The following is an 18,649-nucleotide window of genomic DNA, read 5'->3' on the forward strand; positions in this document are numbered from 1 at the left end:
AAAAACATATCAATTTTGACATTTTAGTTATTCTTCTAGAACTTCATTTTTACAGTAGTGCTGACTTCCACCTTCCTAAGGAATTCATGGGATTAAAAAGTAATCTTTTTAATTTAAGTGATAAAATTACTTATTTTAATTTCCAAAAATAAGTGTTAATAAATTAAAAAATATATAGTATACAAAAATAAATTTTTGTTGAATTAAAGACATAAATATTAAAAGACTAAATCACAAATGTACTAAAAGAAAATACAGTAATTTTTGATATATTTTCTATACTATAAAGGAAATAATTGATACATGCAGCTATTTAAAAAGAGCATAGTAAAAATCAAAAAGCATTATTTTTTCTAATATACAAAGAGGTTATACAAATTAATAAAAGATTTAAAAAGATTTATAGAAAAAATTTTAAAGTATTTACAGCAAAATATTTTTTAAAAAATATACAGAAATGGCCAGTAAAAATTTTTAAATGTTGTTTCATCTATCTCATAAATTCATATCAAAACAATAATGAAATAATCATTCTTACTTTTCAGAGTAGGAAAACAATCATTAAAACCCAGTACTGAAAAAAAAACAAAAAAAAAACCCAGTACTGTTGAAGTTGTGGAAAAGCAGAATTTCTCAAATACTATAGTTAGATGTATACGTTAGAACAATATTTTTGAAGGAAAATTTTTATTTTTTAATTGAATTTTATTGGGGTGATGCTGGTTAATTATACAGCTTTCAGAGACCGAATTTTATAACACATCTCTGACACCATATCAAGTCAAGTTTTTGTCCATCACCATTTATCCCCCTATAATCTCCTTCCTCTACCTCCCCACTCCCTGGCAATAATCACTACATGGCTGTCTGTGTCCATGAGTTTATTTTTTCTTTTTTGGTCCTTTTTTGCTCTATCTCTACACCTCCCTCAGCTAACAAAATTTAATTATACAAATATGTCTATGAAATTATATTATATATATATTTAAATAAGTACAAGATACATTTAGAAGTCTGTTTATTGTAATATTTTAAATAGAAAACAAATTAGAACTAACCAAATGCCCATAAAGTAAGTAAATACATACAGTTATAGCCATATATCCATGAAATGGAAGTATTAGGCACCATAAAAAAGATGATACAGTATAATATACGATATTTTCAATACTATAAAATCTCTAAGATATAATATTAAGAATAAATAGCAAAATAAAAGAAAAAATAGTATGATTCCCTCTCTGTTTTTAAAATATCTCTACACAGGTATATTTCTGTATATAAATACCCTTGAAAGTAACTATATCTCTGGTAACAGCACTGTAAGTTGGTAAAGACATACTTTTCATTTTATATCCTGTGTACCATTTTATTTTTATTTTTGTTTACCATGTGCATGCATTTTAAAAATAAAATAGCAAAAAAATATGTTCAGTATAGTGGTGAATGGTGAAAAGGAAACTAAAGAGAAGTAAGAAGTACTGTATTGCTCAATTCCTCACTCTGTAGTTGTCTAGAACTATTCAACAGTATTTCCATTTCCCCATCTGTAAAATAATTGAATTAGACTTAAAAGATAATATGTAAATTATCTTCTAGTTGCAACAGTTTCTGCTTTTATGCCAATAATTCAATAAAGAATAGTGGTAAAATATGTTTGAGACTTATTAAACATCTATAGCTACAACAATGAACAAATCTCTACATGGTACTTTGTAGCAGACTCTAGTCATATCGTTATGAAAATAAAAACATATATGCTGAAAATTTTGACAAACTGAATAAAATAAATACTATCCTAAATACAATAATCAGTATAAAATAGTGTTTCTGGGTCTCAACTGTTTAGTTCTGCCACGGTGTTGAAACATGTCAAAAAAGACTAATCAGAAATGTAGTTTTTAAATATTCACTGACAACTTCTAGCCTTGATTCAGAAGTTTACTTGAACCCATTCTTGATATGTGCTCTCAAATATATAGCTTGAGTAGAACAAAATGTGAAATTTGGTTTGTAATTCAAGCATATATTGCCACATGCACTCTTTAAAAATTGCTGATATTCTATAACATTATAGTAAATGCTCACAAGTTATAAGGAGTACTTTATTTTTTTAATATGTGGTATTTGAGGCTTCACTATAATAATGACTTTCTTTCATTGTGATTTAATATTCTTGTTACTTGGATAGTTTTTAAAAGCAAACATCTTTCAGTTATGGTTTCAATGACAAATTATATGATCACCTAAGTTACATAACAAAAATTGTATACTGTCATATTTCTGAGAAAGTTTTTTCCTCCATTTCTGGTTCTCATTACTGTGATAACAATGAAATCATTGAAATTTCCCTGGTAAGATTCAATGGTATAAATGATAACAATGTTGTGTTATCAATCACACTATAATTTGGTTTATAAATTAAAATGTATGTAAAGCCTATCAACATTATATTGAGAAACTTTTAGTTTCTCTAAGAAAAAAAAATTAAACCCTATAAAGCTAAAACAACCATTTATGAAATGTTGTCTTTGTTTTTCAAATGTTTACTGTAGACTGTCAATTTCCTTGTGCATTTTTTCTTCATAGTGTATCAGCCTGGGTCATGGTAATACTGTCATCTACTATTGCAGCAAGCAATGGGAAAATAATAATGCCGTGAGTGCAATGTTGATTAGACACATTAAACTCAGGAAAATTCAATCAAATCTCGTCAATTTCAATAATTTACCACCACATGTCCTCGTCTAGTTATGGATAAACAATTTAATTTTGAATGAAGCATTTGGAGAAATATCTGCTTCAGAATGAAAGATGAGAAGAACAGATTTCCGGTGCTCAACTCAAATGGAAAGGTAATTACATATTCCTAAAAAGCTCAATGTTAAACTATGGCCAACAATGAGACTAACACTTAAAAAAATTAAATCTAAAAAAAAAAAAATTAAATCTAAGGATATTCAGTTTGACCTTCCATTTTCATTCACAGCCTTGATATACAGAAAAAGAGATTTGATGATACTACTATAAAAGACAATTTGCCAAAGGGAAAAATGATAGTTCAAGAATACCTATGGCACAAAGAAAACCAGATAAAAAAAGGTGACGGAAGACAATTTGACTTTGGGTGAGGGGTATGCAACATAATCAAATGTCAAAATAATCTGGAGATGGTTTCTCTGAACATATGTACCCTGATTTATCAATGTCACCCCATTAAAATTAATTAAAAAAAAAGAATCCCTATGGCTCCTCTACCAATCCCTGGCTTCAGAGTGAGCAATGGAATTAATTGATAAGAACAGTTAAGAGTAACAGTGAAGTCAGTCCCTCTCTTTGTGGCCAAACTAACCTTGGGTTTTACAAATAACAAATCTGTAAAATTTTAGAGAGTATAGTTGAGCATGTTTCATCCATTCGTTTTTTTGTTTGTTTGTTTTGTTTTGTTTTTGTTACAGAGACAGAGAGAGTCAGAGAGAGGGATAGATAGGGACAGACAGACAGGAACAGAGAGAGTTGAGAAGCATCAATCATCAGTTTTTTGTTGTGACACCTTAGTTGTTCATTGATTGCTTTCTAATATGTGCCTTGACTAGGCCTTCAGCAGACCAAGTGTTATAGTAATATAAGGTTATAGTAATTAAATATATAGAAATATAAAAATATGGAAGATATATAAAAGTAATTAAAAAGATATTAAAAATAATTATTAAAATTAAGTAAAGTTATGCCATTTAGACAGGAATTAATATAGTGGCTTAGTGCCATAACTCTGTACTGTGATAAACTGACTTACAAGTAGTTAGTATGTGTGTGAAGTTATACATAGATAAGAAGTGGCTTGGTGTTATTTACATTAACTTTGTAAATTAATGAAAATAAGAACATCTTAAAAAGTGGTTTAATGTAAACATTTCAGTAGATTGACATAAGGGGGTTCCCTGTGAGGAACTCCCAAAAAGGTGGTTTGAGGTGATAATCCTGTAGATTGACACCTGTTAAAAGGCATTGGCCAGAAAAGGTACTAAAGCTAAGGGTCCCCCTGCTGCAGCAGTCGCCCAGACTTCAGCGTTGATGTGGACTGTCTCCACGCTGCTCTGAGCTCTGACCAAAGCCAGCCGAGAGGAGCATGCCGACAGGGCCCCGTTAAGCTGTACCCAGGCACGCCAAAAGGATTTGTGAGTAATAAATTGCCTGTGTGATTATTGTAACTAATTTGTGTGTCGGTCGTGTCTTTCCTCTGGTGGCATTTAACAGTAGCATCCTCATAGCTGCCTCAAGAGTAGTCTCGAAGAGGCTGCCAGCCCTGCTAATAAGCAGGAGTGTCCCGCTGCACAGGGAAGTCAAGTCAGGGACGCCTGATCGACGTAGAGCTTGGGCTCTACTGGGACACCAAGAAACCCCTTGCTCGAGCCAGTGACCTTGGGTCCAAGCTGGTGAGCTTTGCTCAAACCAGATGAGCCCGTGCTCAAGCTGGAGACCTCAGGGTCTCAAACTGGGTCCTCCGCATCCCAGTCAAACGCTCTATCCACTGCGTCACCGCCTGGTCAGGCTCATCCATTCCTAAATGCTCAGGTTAAAGAAAAGGGTCAACTGGTTGTCCCTGAGACAGAACTTCTAATTGTATGTTGTTAATAGCTAACAGACAGAACATGCATGGCCTTATCCCTCAACTCTAATACACAAGCACCTTGGGGACACAACCCTGAGCAATCTGTAAGAACATAGAAATTGAATTTTTTGTACTACACATCTTCCTTGGTCTGGCTCCTTCATATTGTTTAGCTCTTAGTTCAAGCATTATTTCCTCAGAATGCTTACTTCTAAATTTTTGTGTCCTATGAACATACAGTTATGTGCTATCCAAAACAGAATTGTACCAGCAGACATGCAACTTAAAAGAATTTTTCAGTAGATAAGGTCTGCCATAATTCTTATTATATAATCACTCTACTAATTATCTACTTTTAAAATTCAGATAGTTGTTATCTTGAGAATCCTTAAAGAAAACATACCTATAATATCATACAATCATAAGGTGGAAAGAACCAATAAATGCTTCCAGTCATGTCCACCCTCACTCTACCTACTCTTTAGAGAAAAAGGAACCATTTCAACAGCTTGAGGATCAATCTGGAAGAAGTAGAAAGAATGCAGATCTTTCAGTTCAGCAGCGATGAGTTAAATCTGTCTCAGCTACTTACCGGCTACAGTTAGAAGCTGACCTCTCTTGAGTTGAGTATTGCTTTTTCATCTGGTCCTAGACACTTATCACTTCTAGTTATCACTTAATAAACATATATTTTTCATGTATAGCCAGATTCATAATTCTTTAATAAAGACATTGCCTATGCTAAATATAGCAAGATTAGATTATCTCTTAAACTCAATAAGCAATTATATAGCACAAGGATTTTTGAAATTTTATGACACTAATTTCTGATGCATACTTGGCATACAGTATCTGAGGGTGATTATGAAAAACTTTTCTGTGACTCGTGATTTAGGTCAGGAGTAAAGTTATTTGTAAGTACTATGGACTAAAAAAGTATATTTGGTAAGTCAACACAAATGGATTTGCAGAAAACTGTATGATACCAATGTTAGATTTTAATTTTACATTGCAATTTGTGGAGTAAGTATAACCCTCTTGATTACCTATTCTATGACTCAGGTTTAGCATCTATAATGAAGAAGTTTCAGTAGTTTAAGAGTATAAAAGAGAATGATTCATAATTCAATTAAATCCTTAAAAAATATAAAGGTGCCAAGACAAGTATTCTATAAATGCTGAACAGATGAACTTTGTCCACCATAGAGAAGAGAAAGAATTAATGCATGAGCAAGCAAACAAGCCTTCCACAGAGATCTACTACAATAATATAAATTCACTCTATATAGTACATGATTAATAGAAAAGTTATTCTTAAAATCACTTAATTGAACATAATTTGAATCAGTAGTCAAATGACAAAGTATGTTGTTGAAGAACTAGACTCAGAAAGTAAGTATACTTATTTTGATAAATGAAAATTTAAATATATCAAATGACAAATTTATAGGGGGAAAACTCAATTTTATTTTGGCTTAGGGATATCCTATCCTGATACTAGCAAAAGTTCTAATTAAAGTATACATTGCTTAACTGGAGACATCAGATCAGCATGATTAAAGATTATATTTAAACTATCTCCAGATATCCAAAATTAACTATTTCTTAAAGTAATACTGAACTCAGATGTCCTATTTGCTACCTAAAATTAAGACATTATAGAAGCAAGACATTTAGTTAATTTTCAGCTTACGTATTTTTCTGTACATATCACATGTACTTATTTAAACATCAAAATTCAAAAGACCCTAACTCATTTACATTTTTATCTTTAAAAAAATACGACCTACAGTACAATCTTGTTTTGAAGTTCTTAACAAAAAAGAGAATAATAAATACTGTGAAAAGTTCAAATCCTTTAAGAAAATATATTGAGGGATGAAAGATCTAGTCACACATTTGTACCCTGTCAATATAGGAATGCATATATTATATTTAAGAAATTAAAATTATTTTCATAATTCACATAAAGAACCTTGAAATCATAATGATGATACATATAGATATTCATCATTAAATATTACATGTTCAAAGCAGGAAATATTGAAGAATTTATCTTTCTAAGAAACAGAAAATATCATTATTAATTTTTAACCCAAGAGATAGGTAGTAATCACTATTAGTAAATAAAACCACTTCTGTAGTTAATAAATTTTGGGTAGCCAACTTTCTGATTAATCACCAAATATTTCGAAGGTGAAAATAAATGGTTCTTAAAACTCAGACATGCAACTATTTGTATTCGAATTGTTTATAGACAACACTAGTCTCCTAACACTTTATAAGTTCAGTAATACAGACAAATGAGGTATTTATATAATCAGGTGGAAGGTGAATACAGTTATGTCAATATCTAAAATAATTTGCATTGAATAAATGAATGAATGAATAAAATAAAAAATGTTCAAATAATATCACTGTAAAGCAGATACTTTAAATTTGTGTTATTAATACTAACTAGTTATATTAAAAATGAGAGAGAATTGTTATTGAGGATCAAATGATTCAAAAGCAAATATTAGTAATGACTAGGTTATGGAGTGTTTCTAAAATTCTTGAACCTTTTTAGGTAAGTAGTGCTCTAGTAAAAGTGCACAATAAATTTATGAGAGCTAGGACAAATAAAAAAGTGGTGGAGAAAGAAAGAACTACAGAGTAGACTGTTAAATTTTTTATTGCAGGGTTTCAAAGTAGAATTACAATAATTATAATGAGGAGAAGGAGGAGGAGGAGGAGAAAGGACGATGAGGAGGACAACTAGGAGGAGAAGGAGAGGAGGAAAAGCAGAAGAGAAAGAAGGGTTCATTTCAATATCAGACTGCTTAGTTATGTTTGTTATATTGTCACTTCGAATTTACAGATAAGTAAACTGAGCCTAAAATCACAGGAGGGGTTGCCCAATATCTCATAGCAAATTAAGTGGTAGTGCAGACATTGGAATACAGATCTTTCATTTCTAAAACCCCATACTCTTTCCACAATAATATACTGCTTCGTTGTTCCTGGAAACTGGAAATATGTAGTAAAATTCTTAAATACCATGGTTAAAATAGAAATTACTGCAGACCAGTGTTGATAGTGGTTTATATAAATAAATATTTATATAAATAAAAATCATTTAAAAAAATTATTGTCATATTATAGAATCTTGACAGTCAGAAGGTGCTCCCAAAGCTTTGATGAATTATATAATATAGGAAAAATAAAGAAAGAACCTATAGGCCCTGGCTGGCTGCCTCAGCAGTGGAGCATCAGCCTGGCGTGTGGAAGTCCGGGGTCCGATTCCCAGCCAGGGCACACAGGAGAAGTGCCCATCTGCTTCTCCACCCCTCCCCCTCTCCTTTCTCTCTATCTCTCTCTTCCCCTCCCACAGCCAAGGCTCCATTGAGCAAAGTTGGTCGGGCTCCATGGCCTCTACCTCGGGTGCTAGAATGGCTCTGATTGCAGTGGAGCAACACCCCAGAGGGGCTGAGCATCGCCTCCTGGTGGGCATGCCGGTTGGATCCTGGTGGACACATGTGGTAGCCTGTCTGACTGCCCCCCACCAAGCTTCTCACTTCAGAAAAATACAAAAATAAATAAATAAGAACCCATAAAACAGAGAAAAGACCTAATTTAGATAGGAAAAGTCAATGAAGTCCCTTTGAGGAGGTCTTTTATAATAAATTATAATATAATATTTTACATGTTTACATTCTAGCAGATAAGAAAAACAAAGTAATAACTACATCACCACTTGCTATTTACAACTGAGGTCTAATCACAAAAACGGACTATGCTATGTAATTCCAAACAACTAATTTGCTGATGTTACTCCTTCATTTGAAAAAGATCTCCTTTCTCCTTTCCACTTACCTAAGTTTTATATTTTTTCAAGGCCTAGCTCAAGTCCTATTGCTTACAGTTCACCAAGCCCTTTACCTCCAGTAAGTATCTTTAGCATTTGATGACTTTTTCAGTCAAGGCAAATGGGTTTCAATCTTAAATCCAAATTTCATCAGTTAGTAATGGTTATCTAAAGTGCTGTCTTCAGCAAGATTCTGAGGTCAAGTTCTGATTTAGCAGCAAAGAAAACCATGATGAATTAATGACAACCTTCACAGACAGTGAAGGGGAGGAGGGACTTCAGGTCTAAAACTTTATTTGACAAAAGTGCATGATTTTTTTTTCTTTTATAGTATTCATTTGACACCAAATACCAATAGGTCTATAACATGCATACACACAGAGAGTGATTATATATATATATATATATATATAGTATATAACATCTCTTCAAGTATGCCATAGATCAGTGGTTCTCAACCTGTGGGTCGCGACCCCGGCGGGGGTCGAACAACCAAAACACAGGGGTCGGAATTTTCGATGGCTTTAGGCGACCCCTGTGTTTTGGTCGTTCAACCCCCGCCAGGGTCACGACCCACAGGTTAAGAACCACTGCCATAGATTCTTATAGTCAAGGATCAGATATGCTTCTTTATGTCCATAGCAACTAGCCATGCCTTGCAAAACAGGAATCTGCTGATAATAATAAAATTACATTTTTAGAATTCTTTCTTATTACTATTATTCATAAACTCCATTTATCTTTCTGCTTCTTTCAAAAGATTATCAATATTAAACCTATTTGAAGGAAATTTATAACATAAACTAGAAAACAAGTAAATGCTGTCTTTATTATCTCCAGGTTCAAAAAGCATTAGGAAATTAGTAATATTTAAGAGTTAAATATACACCTGACTAATAATATAGTGAAACAGTAAAGATAAGGTAAACAAGCATTACGCCTTTTAAAAATTCCAAATCTGTATCTTTTAAAACATACTTTATGTTTATTATGTCCTAAAATTTTTATCTATTTTTTAATAGACTGCATCTTCTTGCACACAGTAAGTGCTGAGGAAATCCATGTCAGTTAGGTTAGAGTTACCGGAGATATACTTCCATTTTACATTCCCCCTGCTAAGCAAATTTATTTATCATACTCCATAACAGCTCACAGTTTGTTATACATTAACTGCTCATTCTTTGTGCCAATAAGACTGTGCTAAAGCAGCAAATAAATTTGGCCTGTCCATTTAAATGATTCTGCAAACCACAGGCTACCTAGTTATCTAATGATGAGAGCCCCAAAGCCACCTGATCACTTCCTTATTTTTCTGGACTAGCATGGTCAGTACTGTCAGGATCTCAATACTGAGAAGAATAAGAAGGAAAAGTATAATGCAGCCATAATCATGAAAAGGAGTTCAGGCACCAATGATGATGTGGCTAGATTGGAAGGAGAATGGAATACAGGATCTCAAGTGTTTTATCTGCTCCAAGACCGATGCTGGTTTTGGCACTTCTCTTATTCTAGTGAATTGCAAAAACAAAAACAAAACAAAAAAAAAAACCCCAAAAAACAAGCAGGTGCTAGCAATCTGAGAGACCACATGCCAGCTACAGCTGCTTCAAACTGATTCAATTACATCTGCCTGAATAGTCCCAGGACATCAAACCAGTTGAAGAAATCTATAGGTTGCAAGGAGACCTAAGTCTGTCTTGGGACAGCCACCAGCAAATCTCCAGGTTTGAATATAAGTGATCATTCTATCCCCAGTCACAAGAAAAAGAAGGTGGGGAAAAATGTAATTTTCATTCACTTTGAAATTAAAAATTGGTTGGAGAGCACAAACGGCTTCTCTGAATTTTCATGTTTAAAATCTGACAGTAGCAGAGGTCTTAAAGGATACCTTAAAACAGCCTGATTTTGTGAGAACATTTCCCAAATCATTGGGTACAGCGCATTTACAGAACATGCTCTTGGGATCTGGACTTCGCTCCAAACCTTGTTTGTACAAAAAGGGGCCAAGCATCTGGGAAATTCTGGAGTGGAGTGTGTCCTCATTAGTTCCCATCTGCCACCAGAACGCAGCTCATGGCAAGTTTGGCTAAGTCCTGGTGTACTCAGGTCCAAATGTGGGTCAGTTTTAATTACACTATACAGAATTCAGTATGCAGTTTTTCAATCCTTATTATACAGCACAGAGGAATGGGCAGCTCTCCAGCTAATCAATTTTTTAAAAGTACATATATAAAAATTTTAAACCAAGCTAGACAGACAGTGGGGAAAAATCTTATAAATGAGTACAAGGGTTACTTAAGAGAATTATTAGTGAAATTGGGTCATGAGCAAGTTCTGCTTTAAAACTTCAAAGTGAGAAACAAACTGTTCCATTGGTGAGATAGGAAACTTAAATAAGGACACAGCATTCCTTGCCCATTATTGGAAGAGTAACAATTAGGGTGTGGCCAGTTTATAGTAAACACCTACAGGAGCGTAAGCCTAGTCACTACCTTGTCATTCTTCACATCCAACCTCTTCAATGTTTATCTCTCAGAGGACTGTAAAAAAGAAATCACAAACTACCTGTCAAAAGTAAAAAACAAAGATGAGGAAGAGGAAGGAGAAAGACAAAAGGAGAGCAGAGTACACGTGTGCTTAGCAGCAGACCCTGGATGAGACTTGGCTCTTTGTGCCACCCACACAAACTGAGTCCAGAATAAACCCATGCGGTCTATGCTCAGAATTCTTCCTGTCCAAAAACTTCATCAGGTGCAGGAGAGCTATAACACTAAGCCTTCAAAACAACCACCAGCAAAAAAGTCAGGATGAAAATTTAGGCAGTCACTGTTTTGATGGATAAAATGTCCTTTGGCACAAGCACTAATAAACAAAAATAACAACAACAACAAAAACACCTTAAATGCTCAAAGTACTTTATAGGTTTTTGACTCAGTTGTTACGCAGCCTACCCATTAAAAATGTGGCAGGGAATTCAGGGCTTAAACACTAGTATTAAACAGTTACTGCATTTACTATGTGATCTTAGGCAAATTACTTATTTTCTCTGAGTTTAACTTTCCTCACCTATAAAATGGGAGAAATGATATCTACCTAACAGATGGTTGTAAGGATTATCAATAATATATGTTAAACATTTGAAATATAAGTCATTCAATAAATGCAATTTACAACTATTATGAGTAGAATTCTGATCACCCCCTTAAAAATATAAATATAATGGATTTCTAACCCCAAGTACCTCAAAATGTGACCTTATTTGGATATAGGGTCTTTACAGAGGTAATCACATTAAAAGTGAGATTATTAGCAAGAAGTCTAATCCAATATGACTGATGTCCTTATAAAAAAGGGCAATTTGGACACAAGAGACATAGCCACATAGTGGAAAGATGATGTGAAGAGATACAGGGAGAAGATGGCCATCTACAAGTCAAGGAGGAAGGCCTGGAACAGATCTTTCCCTCATAGTCCTCAGAAGGAACTAATCTGGCCAAAACATTGATTTCAGACTTCTGGGCTGTGACAAAACAAATTTCTGTTGCATATGCCACCCAGTTTGTGATACTCTGTTACAGTAGCCCTAGCAAACTAATACCCAACTAAATAAAAACTTCATTAATCATTAATATTTACCTTGGCTCTCGTGATCAAAACTGTACACTTGACATTAGGCAAGTCAACTTTATTAACTCTGCTGAGTAATGGTCTATCCATAAATTATTTAGTGCCTTTTCTCTTGTTTTCTGATTGCTGTTCAGGAAGATAGTGCTGCATTATAAACAGCCTGGTCAGGAAAAAACTGGTTTACTATAATTAAGATCATCTAGTTTTTATTAAATATAATTAGGGGAAAATCACACATACAAATTTACAAATCTACTTTTCTACTCTTGAGCGAGTTTGTATAGGAGGGTATCAGGACATTTTACCACTTTAATTTTCTTCCTAAGAAAAAAAAGACAGCCTTATTCCCACTTACTAAATACCAACTGTGACCACTAAACCTGGGGCTGCTTAGAAGATTGAGATAACCTTGCCAACAGAACCACCTCCAGTTCACTAGCATGCATGTAAGAGTACAGTTTGACAAGTATGAATTCTTCATTGTTCTCAAAAGATTGGTTTTCAGGGTATCTGACTTTTAAAAGAGGGATAACAGTTGTTAGGAGATATATCAACAGCCCTTCCATTGTAAAGCACTCTTTCAGAATCAACAAACCTTGTAGTGAATATGATTATCTTCATCTTAAATATTTCTTTAGATAGACCCAGCCTTCTACAGAAATGTAGTATACATAGCTAGAAATGGTGAGTCTAACCATACTGAACTGAGATACTCAACCATTATCATCAAAGTCATAACTTTGCCAAAATTAACTTTCTCAATGGGTGAATCTCACACTTTCTCCAAATTCTTATACTGTCCATCATAATAATTTCTTTATTTTAACATTAAGGAGAGCAAAGAATAGTAATATGTAGGCAATGATAGTGGACGTCATGCACTGAATATTTTGTATACTTAATATACTTTAATTCTTATATCCATTGTTAAAAGGGTAGACATTATTACCACAATACTGAGGTTTAGTTAGTTTAGCCAACCTTGTTAGTTACACAGCTACTAAAATGTGGATCTGGAATTTCAGAGCATGTAATTTGACCTCAAAAGTCCTATATTCAAACTTAGAAAGAGATTGGGAGTTCAGAGATCCTTGGCCTTCAAGATGCTGATATATTAAAGGTATGCACAGACTTCTTTAAAGCATCTGAAGTCACTTAGGTAGTATTGTCTTACTAAACCTTTCTCAGTTTATCCTCCTTATGAAGAGACTAGTTATTCACAAACACAAACTAAAAGGCCTCAATCAATTTATATGAAATTAATCCCATTATAAGAATAACTGAAGGTCTTTTAGATTCAGTACAGTGATACCTTGCCTTATGGTTAGTGTTCCAGCAACTTGACATAGTCCATTTACTTCCTGAAGATAAGCGATCAACTTCCCAATCACTAGTAGAAAAAATTTTTAACTCTAATATTTTTACACATACGATACTTCACACTAGACCAAGAACCAAGAGCTCTGGGTTCAAATCCTACATACCTCACCTACTAGGATGTGTAACTCTCATAAATGAACAGACTTTTCTGAGCTTATTTTCTTACCATGGATAAAACAAAGATGTTAGGTATGCTACCATTAAGGTCCCTTCTAGTTCTAACACTATATGATTTTTATAGTTTCTTCTTAAGCAATAAAGCAGAGGTAAATTAGGATAGAATGTTTAAGACAATCTATATGACAATGCCCAGACCAAGATCCCCACTCTCGGGCAATAAGACGATCTTTCTTCAGTATCTAAGTTGCAGTAGTGGTGAAAGTAGTAATAAAAATAATAATAGTGTCACTAAGATTTGTAGAGCACCTGCTATGTCCCAAGCACCAAACTATGACTTTTACATGTATTGTGTAATATCTAATTTAACACAATATATAAGGTAGATACTATTTTTTTTCCAATTTTAAAAATGAAGTAATAGAGCAGGGGTTGGGAACCTTTTAGGCTGAGAGAGCCATGAACACCACATATTTTAAAATGTAATTTCATGAGAGCCATACAACAACCCGTGTACATTACGCATTATCCAATAAAAATTTGGTGTTGGCCCAGAGGACAGCTGTGATTGGCTCCAGCCACCCGCAACCATGAACACGAATGATAGGAAATGAATGGGTTGTAATACATGAGAACGTTTTATATTTTTAACATTATTTTTTTTTTATTAAAGATTTGTCTGCAAGCCAGATGCAGCCATCAGAAAAGCCACATCTGGCTCGCGAGCTATAGGTTCCTGACCCCTGTAACAGAGGAACAGAAAGATTAGGCAACTTGACTGGTCTATACTAATAATAAACACTGAAGCCAAAACAAGCTCTATTGACACATCTTTATCTCCTACTAGCCTGTGTGCTCTCTAAAGGCAAGAACTTTGTTTTATTGTTAGCCTAGCACTGTGTCAGGCAAATAGTAGGTATCCGTTTACTGTGTGGGATAAAAAGAATAAAAGAAATAGAAAGGGGAGGAAAGGGAGAGAAAGGAGGGAAGAAAGAAAGGGAAGAATTAAAGAAATTGTGTCTAGACATGCCATGTTCTAAAAATTATTGATTTTCTTTCTTTATTTCTTTAACCTTGTAATCACAGAAAACCCAGCACTTATCCCAAGGAATCCTGGAGCTGGATGATTTATCCCTCTTTGGGATTCCATACTATAATTCCTGGTATAGTCACTGAAGAAGGTAGTATATTACTGGTTTAGTATTCTTACTAATACATGTTCTTGGCTAATCTCTTAACCTCTAATGTTGAGACCAACAGAGGAACATAATTAATCTACCACACTAAGTTTCCAAATAATAATAATAATAATAATAATAATAATAATATCCATGATACTGGCCTTTCATACATTGGTATAAACTAAGGGAAAAAAAAAACTGGTCTCGGAGGAAAAGTAATTTCAAATCTAGCAGCACTCATGGATATCATCAACTAATGGTGCCAAAATTTGAGAAGCCTAAACAAGGTGGTTTGATACAAGAGATATTGACTCATTATGAAACTTCTGCCATTCTTATATGACAGACACAGGCCACAGAAAATGGAACTTTAGAGTGACCTATGGAAAGAAAATATTAATTACCCTATTGTGACTATACCTATACTTTGTTTTTTGTTTTGTTTTGTTTTTAGCAAGCAAGTGAGAAAGAGAGACAGAAAGAGATGGAAAGCAGGGACAGACAGATAGGAAGGGAGATAGATGAGAAGCATAAACTCATAGTTGCGGCACCTTAGTTGTTCATTGTTTTTTCTTATGTGCCTTGACTGGGGGGCTCCAACCAAGACAGTGACCCCTTGCTCAAGCCAGTGACCTTGGGCTCCAGCCAGCAACCTTGGGGTCATGTCTATGATCCTACGCTCACGCTGGTGTCCCTGCACTCAAGCTGGTGATCCTACACTCAAGCTGGTGATCCTACACTCAAGCCAGATGAGCCCATGCTCAAGTGACCTTGGGGTTTTGAACCTGGGTCCTCAATGTCCCAGGCTGGTGCTTTACCTACTGTGCAACTGGCTGGTCAGGCTACCTCTACTTTCTTTTATCTCTATTTATTTACAGTCAGAATTTAGTAAATAATAGAAACCATAATTATAAACATGTATACAGTAAACACAGGTCCCATTACTTCTGTTTACCAAAACAGTTACAGATTTTTCATATGATCTAATCTTAACCTACTTGAAGAAAGTCAACATCCATTTTTTGTGTGTTTCACTAAACTAAAAATGGGATTATGAGTTGGGGAGAAAGAGAATGGGGGGAGGGGGGAGGGGAGAAGAGAACAAGTGATTGCTCAGGAAATCTACAGCATTAATCCTGTAATATGAAAGATTAGTTTATGCCTATGCTGCAAAGTATTTCCAAGGTGACTAGTCCCATTCAACTTTGTCATTAAATATCTCAGCACTGTGTGTATAATAAGGATAATATAAAGAGTTTAGTCATAGTCAGCAAAAATGAATACAAACCATATTACAAATAGTGTGATGTCAATTTTGGGTTATAATGAGGATCAATTCTTATATATTCATTTCTCATTTTAAGGACAGAATTTATTAGTAGTCTCATCTCTGTCTAATCAGCAGTATAAGAACTAAAAGACTCCATAAAGACACATCCAAAACATTTAATGAGTAACAAGTTTCTAGGACTCTCTAGTGCTCTATTTCTAATATAATACCATACATGTTTTATTCATATATACACCTATTTAAGATTTATTGATCACCTACTATATACAAGGAATTGTATTAAGGGGTCGTGTACAATCTCTCCTATCCTAGCTCTGATATTTCCTACTTCCAAAAATGTTAGATAAATTTATATTATGGTGATTTATTTTAAAAAAATAAATATAAATGGGTCAACAAATAGAAAAAAATACTCCACCTCTAAGACTTTATGTTACTAAATACTGAACTTAGTAATTTTAATATGTTAATGAGATTAGTGCCAGTCATTTGAATAAGTTTTCAATATAAGGAATTACCAAATAAATTATTCAACTAAATGTTTTTTATATTGAGTTGTAGCTTTTCACATTGCATTTACAGGACTTACCTAGTATAAGTTATAGTCTATAATACCTTGTCTATATTAAAAATGCAGATATTTGTCAGAAAAATGTACAGATTAGTAACTAAAAGATACAACAGTAGTAACAGCAACACTTAGGAATATACCAGGTGCCTAGAATTTGAAAATAAACAATATTCCAGCCTTAAAAACTACAACTGGATTGTATCCTCTTTTCTAAGGTTGCTATTTAATTTTCACTTTTTCTTCTTTCTCACTTCCACCCAACTGCAATAGAGAAACATGCTCAAATCAAGATTTCATCTTAATATACCCTTAAATTGTCAGAATATGCCCCATGTGTCCACTAATAGCCAAATGCTTTCAAATCTGTTCAGCTAAATGGATCAATAACTACATCCAGCCTTCCATAGTGGGGTTGCCAACATGATGAAATTGAGCCAAACACAAAATGCATCTACCAGGACAAAAATTATTGTCAACCCACTTCTCTGGAGAGATCTCCTCTCCTCGGGTATTCTTTATAGAAGTTCACATACATATTATCTAGGAAAGTTAACTAAAAAATACTTAGGACTCAGAATAAAGAATTTGGAGAAAATTTTGAAGAGGTAATATCAGTGAGTTTTACAATAAACCAGTGTAATAAGTTCATGGACTACATCAAGGAAGACTTTAAAATTCAGAGTACACAAAATATGTAATAGTACGAGCAAACTGCTAACATGCTTCTCTGTGCACTCACTCATATGACACAGCTGCAAGCAACAATTGAGCAGGTACAACCAAGCTTTTGAGAATTCCTGCCTGTTGCCCAGGAACCACAACACCGCATGGTGGAGATTTTAAACAGGTGCAAACATTTTTTTTCCATTCCTCTACTACTTGAGACAGTGCAGCAGACGACACATCTGCAGCCACTCCTTACCTAAAGCAATGACTACAGAAAATAACTATACAGTAGAAAAAAGTTTGAAAATAGAGAAACAATGTCAAAAACAGTGGTTCTGCAATAACCTGACCCCATATCAGTGTTTTAATAGTACAGTTCAATAAAACATTCTCTAATATTTCACCAGCTCAATGCTTTGCAATTAAATTATTTTGCCTCATCAAATCTTACAAATGTTTCCTAAATTCTTATAATAGAGTGAAATGCAAAGCATAAAATGTACTATCCTTTGAATCTGGCAACATTTATAATTACTGAAAATTAACATTTGCACATTATGAATCTATAAACAATTTTAATACACAAAAATGTCATAACATGTCAGTTAACACATAGAAATATAGGTAATTCATATACATACCTGTGCAGCAATGGGGCACAGAAAGACTTGAGATTTTTCAGGTACCTGAAATGCAAAACAAATATGTAGGTAAACATTAATTTTCTAAATAGAATCAATATTATGCTGGGGCAATTTCTGCACAGAAGTAGGAAAGACTACAGTGCTTAAAGAGGTGAGTAATTGTATATCTATTTTCCCAGAGGATATTTCAGCTCACCTTAAATTCTTATGTGTGAATATACACACACAGAGTCCCCTTGCACTGTTATCCAAACAAGCACCAGCAAGGGACTAAGACTCACCGTGGCCTCTGAAATGAAAATGCTTTCACTACAGAACAAGGCAAACATTTTAAATGTGATTTTTTTTGGTGCTCTTCCAAGACTATTGCCTTTCTAATACACATATGACTACTACTCCCTAAAATGAAATTATGCAGATTCATCTGCACTCAGTTTAGTATACGGGTGAAGAAGAAAACTGTTTTTGTAGAGCATTCCACAAAAAATGTATAAATAAATACAGTAAATTTTGAATGTTCATTAAGTTACAACAGCAAATAGAAATGAGATTGATTGCTAAAACAAGTAATGTTAAAGCCACACCAGATTTAATGCTTCACCCAAACACTTTGAGAAAACTGACAATGAAGTAGGTATCAATACAGAAGACAACATAAGTTCAGCTTAAGCAAAAGTGTGAAGAGTTAATAATTAGACCTGAAATATATTTGC

At 33.9% G+C, this 18,649-nt stretch overlaps 1 protein-coding gene across 7 annotated transcripts in view; it reads right to left on the bottom strand.

The window, feature by feature from the left end:
• Positions 1-18,649, bottom strand: part of ZBTB20 (zinc finger and BTB domain containing 20) — an 894,540-nt gene that overhangs the window by 646,863 nt on the left and 229,028 nt on the right. For all 7 annotated transcript variants that reach the window (XM_066240869.1, XM_066240865.1, XM_066240864.1 and 4 more), the window contains exon 3: positions 17,934-17,978. The gene's annotated coding sequence lies outside the window, so the exon portion shown is untranslated. The remainder of the gene's footprint in view (positions 1-17,933; positions 17,979-18,649) is intronic.

The sequence above is a fragment of the Saccopteryx bilineata genome, chromosome 8 (genome assembly GCF_036850765.1).
Source record: "Saccopteryx bilineata isolate mSacBil1 chromosome 8, mSacBil1_pri_phased_curated, whole genome shotgun sequence".
NCBI classification, from domain to species: Eukaryota; Metazoa; Chordata; class Mammalia; order Chiroptera; family Emballonuridae; genus Saccopteryx; species Saccopteryx bilineata.